An 8,858-nucleotide genomic window follows, 5' to 3' on the forward strand; every position below is an offset into this window, starting at 1 on the left:
GGCAAAATTAGACCAGCAAGAATAAATAATCACCTGCCTACCAGTGTTGAGCCCCCACAAAGCAGCAGAGTTGGCAAAGAGAAGGAGAGGGGAATCACCACTGTTGCATGGACTGTAAGAAGGAGGGAAAGTAGTGTGGTATCACACAGGGAAGGCTGGGAAGAGAGGGAGTTAGTTGAAGAAACATGGGTAGGGTTCCTTGTGGACATGGAAATCTTATACCCTTCAACATTTCACAGATTGAAACGCGGACACCTGTGGCTAAGCAACATCACCAAATGGTCAAGAACACAAAAATTGCAGTGTGCCTGTGTCATACGTGGGCACACTTTACGTGACTTTCAGCATACGCTGAAAGCTGCACTGGGAGAAGGGGTGGCACATCCCATAGGGAATAATGGTGCCGTGTGTATGAGCCCCATTCATTTAAATGGGGCTCAAGCATAGGCAGAATTCCCTAATGAGAAGGCAGGGATCACTAGAGAAAACAATAATGCCAGGAAAGGGAGCAGGTAGAAGGGTAGACCGCATGCCAGATGGGTGGACTCAATAGGAGGGGGGGGGGTCACAGGAATGGGTTTACAGGACCTCAGCAGAACATCCAGGGTTACCATAAATTAGAGTCGACTCAAGGGCAGCTAACAACAACAACAAAGGTTGCAGTGGTTTGCATTTGCCTGAGTCTGGAGGGAAGGGCAATGTCCCTCATGAGTGAGTTAACTGACTGCAAACTATTTTTGCACACTGTTTGCAGTAAAAGAAGTAAGCTGGGGATGGAGGGATAAAGCAGGAGACAAGAGAAAATGGGAACTTTTAGAAGGAGCTTAAAAAGTTGGGTGACAATGGATTAATTGGGATAGTTGAAAGGTATGGGCATCCTACTCTGAAGGGTACCATCTCATTCTATGGTAAGTTTGGTTCTGAGCTCCCAAAAGTCTAATGGGGAGTGGCAATCCAGCCTCAACTTAAAGATCTCCAAGGAAGGAGACTTCACCACTCTCCAAGGATGTGAGTTCAACTGTCGAACAGCTCTTACTGTCAGGAAGTTCCTCCTAATGTTAAAGTGGAATCTCTTCCTGTAGCTTGCATCCATTGTTCTGTGTTCTAGTATTTGTAGCAACAAAAAACAAGCTTGCTCCTTCCTCCATGTAACACCCGTTCAAACACATAAACAGGGCTATCATATCACCTCTTAACCATCTCTCTTCCAGGCTAAACATAACCAGCTCCCTAAGTCTTTCCTCATAAGGCTTGATTTCCCAGCCCTTCACCATTTTGGTGGCCCTCCTTTGGACACACTCCAATTTATCAACATCTTTTTTGAATTATGGTGCCGAGAACTGGACACAGTATTCCAGGTGAGGCCTGGCCAAGGCAGAATGGAGTGGTACTATTATTTCTCTTGATCTAGATACTATGCATCCATCGATGCAGCCTAAAATAGCATTTGCCTTTTAGATGCGTCACACTGTTGACTCATGTTCAACTTATGATCTACTAGGACTCCTAAATTTCTTTAACACATAGTCTCCTTAAGCCAGTTGACCCCCATCCTATACTTATGCATTTTATTTTTTCTAAGTGCAGTATCTTACATTTCACCCTATTGGTTCATTTTGTTAGTTTTGGCCCAGCTTTCTAATCAATTAAGGTAATTTTGAATTTTGATCTTGTCCTCTGGGGTATTAGCTGCTCCTCCTAATTTGGTGTCATCTGCAAATCTGATAAGTATGCCCTCTATTCCTTCATCCAAGTCATTGATAAAGATATTGAATTGCACTGGGCCCAGGACAGAACCCTGTGTCACCCTATTAGTCACTTCTCTCCAAGATGAAGAGGAACTATTGTTGAACACCCTTTGGGTTTGGCCAGTCAACCAATTACAAATCCAACTAACAGTCACATTGTCTATCCCACATTTTACCAGTTTGTCTGCAAGAATTTCATGTTGGATTTTGTCAAAGGCCTTACTGAAATTGAGATATGCTATATCTACAGCATTCCCTTTGTTTATCAAGCTGGCAGTTTTATCAATAAAGGAAATCAGATTAGGCTGGCATGACTTGTTTCTCAGAAACCCATGTTGACTTTTTGTGATTATGGAATTGCTTTCTAAATGTTCTCTGTTAATTATCTGCTCTAGAATCTTTCCTGGTATTGATGTCAGATTAACTGGATGATAATTTTTGGGATCCTCTTTTCTTCCCTTTCTGAAGATGGAGATGTTTGCCCTCCTCCTCCAGTCTTTTGGGACTTTTCCTGTTCTCCAGGAATTCTCAAAAAGTATTGCCAATGGCTCTGTCTGGCTTCTCCTTTGCACTGTATAACAAACTCCAGGAGAACATGGTCACTCCCACTTAAGGATCTCACCACTTTCACCCCTTTAACCAGGTCATCCCTGTTGATTAGAATTTGCTAGACCTTAATGTTTTGCCTGAGTTTGGTTTCCAAGAAACATCAGGATAGTTGAAATCTCCCAACACTACTACATCTCTCCTATCTGAGATAGTGGTCATCTGTTCTAGCAAGGCATCATCCAATTCTGTCATCTGACTTGGAGGTTTGTAGCATTTTAAAGAGATACAGGTAAATGCTATAGCTCATTTTTGCCCAAATGCAGATGTTTGAGGAACAATGGTGTCACCCCAACTTAGGGTTTCACCTGGTGTGGTCTGCACCCTTGCCACTGTAACAGGGGTTTCATCACATGAAACGGTAAAGAAGGCATATCACATAGTTCAGTTGCTGGCTTATGGTAATGCCATGGTCTCTTTTGTGAGTCTTGAGGTGCTGACAGGGTGTTCGGGAGGAGGGTGTACTTTTGCACCCTAGGCCAGTGGAACTTGTAAAATACAATTTTTAATGTTGTGGTAGAGAAGTACCCCAAGAGGCCCCACTAGTGCCATTCTGATGCCAAGTAAAAACATGGCTCATTATTAAAATCTTTGGGGTTCTAACTGATTTCACCCAAATCTGCATATATGTATTGTTTTAAATTGGTTCAACAGTTTTTAATTTGTCTTGTTTAGACTGGTTTAATTGTTTGATACACTTTTAGTCTGCTCAAAATGGTGGTTTTTTTACTGCTTTAAATTGTTTTCAGTTGATTTAATTTATTTTACTGCACTCTGTCTTGAGATTCCATGATATAAAGCATGACATATATTGTTCAATAACTAAATAAATACAAATGAATAACTACTTTTAGAGCCTTGATATGTTAATCACAAATAATTACTTTAAAAATATTAGTTCTCAGTATCTCTTATGGTTTATCTGGGACATGGTGGCTCAAGTGGTTAAGATGCTGACTCTATTGATTGCAATATCAGCAGGTTGGCAGTTGGAGGCTCAGGTGCTGTGTGATGGGGTAAGCTCCCATCACAAGTCCCAGCTTCTGCCAACCTAGCAATTTGAAAGCATGCAAATGCAAGTAGACACCACTTCAGTGGGAAGGCAAACAGCATCCTGTGCAGTCATGCTGGTCACATGATCACAGAATCATCTTCGGACAACACTGGCTCTTCGGCTTAGTAATGGAGATGAGCACCACTCCCTATAGTTGGACACGACTTGACATCCTTGTCAAAGAGGAATACATTTAACTTTACTTATCTCTAATTCACCCAAAAGAGGATGAAATGACTGCATAGCCACCTTTGACACAGTCCCATTATCTGCGGAAGGTATATTATAGCTTATTTAACCCAGTAAAAATTACTTCAGAGTAAAAAACATTGGGTTAGAATATGGATAAGTCCCGATTGATAGGTGGATCTAGATTAATGTTGAGGTTGCATCCCTGGGTTTGTGATGCAAAGTCTAATATAAATGGTGGTGGGGACAGTTCCATAGGGAATCACTGGAGATTAGAGGGATGTATTCCAATTGGAGATGTAGTAGCCCAAAAGTTAACAATTTTATTCAAACCCTTTCACACACACACACACACACACACACACACACACACACACACACACATATTTTAACAAGGTTTAGTACATAAAACACCACAGTAATTTTTCCAGGTAGAGAAATGTGGAGATGCTCTCCAGAGGGTCCAGAAGAAGCAGCAACTGCTGATCCAAAGAAAGCTTGGGTGGGTTGAACTGACTCATTAGACAACAATTCCATTTCAGAGGAGCACACAGACAATGACCAACTGGTAAGACCTGTGTTCTTCTGCTGTGCCTTCTCCAGCAGGCTTCTGCGGTTGAGAAATCACATCAGAGGAGAGAGAAGCAACACATCTCCTGCTGTGCCCTCTTCAGCAGCTTTGCGAAATGACGAAAGCAGACTCCAGTTGCCCTTCTTCACACACACTTCTAAGCAAGCAGAAGAAAGCCCTTCCATCTACACCCAATCACAAAGATTTCAATTTCTTCCTCTCCTTCACCCCCCCCCCCCCCAAAAAAAAAAAACAGGAAAAGAAACAGATTCTTTCCAGCAATGTCAAGACTGCTGTTGCTTCCCTGCCTTCCCCAACCTGGGCAGGCTAAAAAAAGAAAAGAAAGAAATACAGCCCAGTCACCTTTTCTTACCACTCAGAACTCCACATCCATCTCCAAACAGCTTTGCTCTTTCAGCTCACCCTCATTCACATGCCTCTTCCTCTTTGCTTTCCTACCTTGTTCAGCTGTACAGGCATGCTGGGACAGCTATGAATTTTTAAAATTTATTTCTGAAGAATGCTGTAAATTTGAAATGATGTACATTAAGACAATGCAAATTGACATTTGCCTGTAATTTAATGGTAGAACTCTTCAGATGTTTCTCTTCTTTCATCCACTGGATAGGAAAAGAGGGTCACAACTGCTGGCTCTACCTGCAAGGTAGATGAGCCCACAGATTCCACAATGACTCTACAACTGGATCTTCCTGCATTTGGCAAAGATTTGAAGAAGGTGTCTGCAGCTGTTGGATTTGATATCAAGGTGATCAGATGAACTCCCTTCAAGCAAGGATAGGCTATCCACCGAGTAGCCTTATCCACCATTACCATGCCTGCCAGTCAGCCGTGTGAAACCGTCATATACACATGTATTTGTGCACATGTACAAACATGGGTTGGATCCCAATTGATCCTGAATTGTCATTGAGGTGGGGAGAATGGCCAGTGGTCCCAGCAGCAGAAGCAGGCCTATCTGAACTGAATGCATGGACATTCAGTTCACCACCCCATCCCACCCCATTGACATCACAGTTATACTTGTTAGTGTTCTGATGATACCCAATTCTGTTACCCCTTTCCATTTCAATCAAATAAAGCTCTATTTAATTACTGGTGCTAGTAATGGATAGAATAGGAAAAAACAAATTGAAACTTAACCAGAGTAGAAGTGTTCCTGGTCAGTCGAAAGGCATATGATGGAACAAAGTTTTGTAGTTGTAGAACAACATTTTGTAGTACAGTCATGCTTCCTTTCAAGACTCAGATGCATATAGTGTGGTTATCCAGACTTTGAGGAGGGCCAAGAAAAAAATTGTACATAAGAGACCAGTGCACCAACTTTGCTCAGTTACCCCCTCCTCTTTTGCAATGTAATGTGTGAGTCTGTCTTTGAAATCTGCTTGGAAAGTGCAGCTTATCCAAAATGGTGCAGCCAACCTCTTGACTGAAGCCAGTTGTAGAAAGTGTGTGGCTCCTTCAATATATGTTTTACTGGCTGCCAGTCTGTGTCTAGGCATAACACATGTGGTTATGATTTATGAAGCCATGTGTGACATGGGTTTAGACTACCTGAAGAAGTGTATTTCCCCATAGTAGTCTAATTAGGATTTGAGATGCATGCAGGAAATCCTTTTCTCTGTCTTGCCCCCTCAGAGGATGTTTGGAGGGGGTGTAAGAGAAGGTTTACTTAATGACTATTTAATACTATTTAAACCATCACCATCATCATCACTAATAACTTCTTATTACTTGCTAATATTATTAACTAGATATCTCTTAAAGAATGCACACAAACCTACAAAAAAAATTCTGAAGATATAAAATTGTGCAATGAAATAATACAAACTTATATGACTGGAATTCTGTTGGTGTTTTAGGCATGGGAAAGTTCTACAGAAGTGCTCATACTTTTTTTTTTTTTTTTTTTTTGGTCTGATGCAGAATGATCACATTCAGTTCAGAGTTGCAGAGTTGTTCATGTATGTACAACTGCAAATGGATGCATGTGTGCATAGATGTACACTGCACATAGATGACCATGCATATTTGGGACAGGTATACACTTGCCAGAATACTCTAGGGTGCCCTCAGAGTATTCTGGCTTTGAATTTCCACTGAATTTGCCCCCCTACCTGCTCTTTTTTGTTGTAGATTTTTGGCTCTCACAGCAAATGACAGGTGGCTACATTTCCACGTGGCCTCTGTTTATCTCCTGGCACTGCTGCTGAGGTAAGAACGAGGTGCCCACCTTGAGCACCATGTTTTTATCTCAGGGTGACTTGAACCCATAGCCAGAGTGCCAAGTGGCTTACAGGGACCAAGAGTGAAGGCAGCTGCCATCATTACTGCTGTTGAAAACCCACAATAAAAGGTGAGTTATTTAAATTAGAGGGAGGAAGCCCTAAATTATGAGCATTGTGAAGATAGTCCATACCCAATTCAAGGTTTTAGCCCTGGATCATTTAAACAGGATGCAGCAAGCCGGGGGGTAATTTGGGGGGAAATTCTTCCCTGTAGGCAAGCCTTTGGTTGTGCACTGAGTTGCACATTTGGTCTTTTGGATCAGTTGTGCAAGAATAACATTGCCAGCATAGCACAATTTATGATTTACACTGTACAACTCTGATGCATGGGTTTGTTCATTTCCCAGTAGCAATGCTGCTTTTCCTATGGACATTGTGCAGACAGTCTTTTGTAATGCTGCCTACAATTTCTAAAAAGTTCAACAATATGAAACATTTGCCAGTTCAATAATTTTGGTCTGTGAGATCCTTATTACTCTAGGAGAACTATTGTTAATGCAGAGACCCACACTACAATATAATAGCTGGGCAAACTTCTCAACAGTAGAACCAAAGTTGTCTCACAATATGTGCTCCATATTTGAAACACAGACAAGGAATGAAGGAAAGTCAACAAAGAGATTGTGTTTCTCAGTTGCTTCAAAGATGTTCAATTTCTTTAAGTCTCACGAGATACCAGTGTCAGTTTACCACCTGAATGGAATGGTAAGTGAAACATTCTCACTCAAAATGAAATTTACAACTTAATGCAGAATTTGTTTTACATTTGAGATGTCGCCCTCAAGTATAATAGAAACCAGAACTTAACAAACCAGAAAGTTGAATGTCAGAGGGTTTGAAAAAGAAAAAAGAAAACAGCTTTCATGTTGACCTCTGCTCTTCAGAAACTTCAAATCTGTTTCACATCAGAAGCTGTGGGGACAGAAGAGTGCATGGGAAATGAATAGGCATGGCCATTTATAGAGGACCAGTTAGGTTTCTTGAAATCCAGTGGGATTCATGACATAAGCAAAGAGCAACAAACAGCAGGTGATAGGAAGGATTTATATAAAAACAAGAATACTTTGAACTCAAATGCTTTTATTGATTGTCTGCACATTTCCAACCAAAGGGTGCATTTTAAAGAAACATATAAATAAATGAACCGGAAAAGTTATAGGATAAAAAAAATGTGAAAAGTAGAAACAGTGGGAAGAAAATATATGTCTGACATATTTTCAAATTTTAACATTAGTAACAGGTTTAAAAGTCTTCCCATTTGCTCCTTATTCCTTTTTCTTTTTTTAAAAATAAAAACAACAGAGTCCTGTTGGAATACATGTGATCAGAACATTTATTATGGCATGAGGCTTTGTAAACTGGAGCCCAGAAAAGTTTATGCTGTAATAACCTGGTTAGTTTTTAATCTTTAAAATGCACAAAATTTTGCTGCAACTGACTAAAAGACTGACCCATATTGGAATTTCTTTTTAAAATAAGAAAATACAAAGCAGCATACTTTAAGTCCTCAAAGCATCTGCATTAATATAACGTTTACAAATTCAGCAGCTAAGACATAATAAAAGGCACAATTCAACCAAGAAGCTCACTGCACACACCTTCTTTGCCTCAGTCTTCTCAGAAAAGGAAAAGGGTGCTCAACCTGAGGATAATGGAGCAGAGGACAGAATAGGGGAATTTCAGCACAGAATAAGTAAAGAGATAGTAGAGGAACACCTTGTTTATCTAAATGAATTTAAGTCTCCAGGACCAGATGAACTCCATCCAAGGGTATTAAAAGAACTGGCAAATGTAATATCGGAGCCATTGGCAATAATCTTTGAAAACTCCTGGAAAATAGGAGAGATCCCAGCAGACTGGAGGAGGGCAAACGTTGTCCCCATCTTCAAAAAGGGGAAAAAAGAGGATCCCAACAATTATCGTCCAGTTAGTCTGACATCAATACCAGCTCAAGATGTGTGTAAACTGGGTGTCATCAACATACTGATAACACCATGCCCCGTGTCTCTGGATGATCTCTCCCAGTGGTTTCATGTAAATGTTAAATAGCATGGGGGACAAAATAGCTCCTTGAGGGACACCAGATGTAAGTTCCCGCTTATCGGAGCAGACGTCCCCCAGCTGCACCATCTGGAATCTACCCAAGAGGTAGGAACGGAACCACTGGAGCGCAGTGCCCCCGATACCTAACTCCCTCAGGCGTTCCTTGAAGGATACCATGGTCAATGGTATCAAAAGCCGCTGAGATGTCCAAAAGCACTAACAGGGACACACTTCCCATGTCCTTGCCCAGACAGAGATCATCGACTAAGGCAACCATGGCAGTCTCAACTCCATAGCCCGCCTGGAAGCCAGTTTGAAATGGGTCAAGAAAATCCGTTTCA

The 8,858-nt window shown here is 41.2% G+C and overlaps 1 long non-coding RNA gene across 1 annotated transcript in view; it reads left to right on the forward strand.

Moving 5' to 3' along the window:
* Window positions 1–5,197, forward strand: part of LOC121924838 — a 10,929-nt gene extending 5,732 nt beyond the window's left edge. The window contains exon 4 of the long non-coding RNA XR_006102737.1: window positions 4,797–5,197. This is a non-coding gene — a long non-coding RNA (uncharacterized LOC121924838). The remainder of the gene's footprint in view (window positions 1–4,796) is intronic.
* The last annotated feature ends 3,661 nt before the right edge of the window (window positions 5,198–8,858 follow it).

This window comes from Sceloporus undulatus, chromosome 3, assembly GCF_019175285.1.
Source record: "Sceloporus undulatus isolate JIND9_A2432 ecotype Alabama chromosome 3, SceUnd_v1.1, whole genome shotgun sequence".
Classification (NCBI taxonomy): Eukaryota; Metazoa; Chordata; class Lepidosauria; order Squamata; family Phrynosomatidae; genus Sceloporus; species Sceloporus undulatus.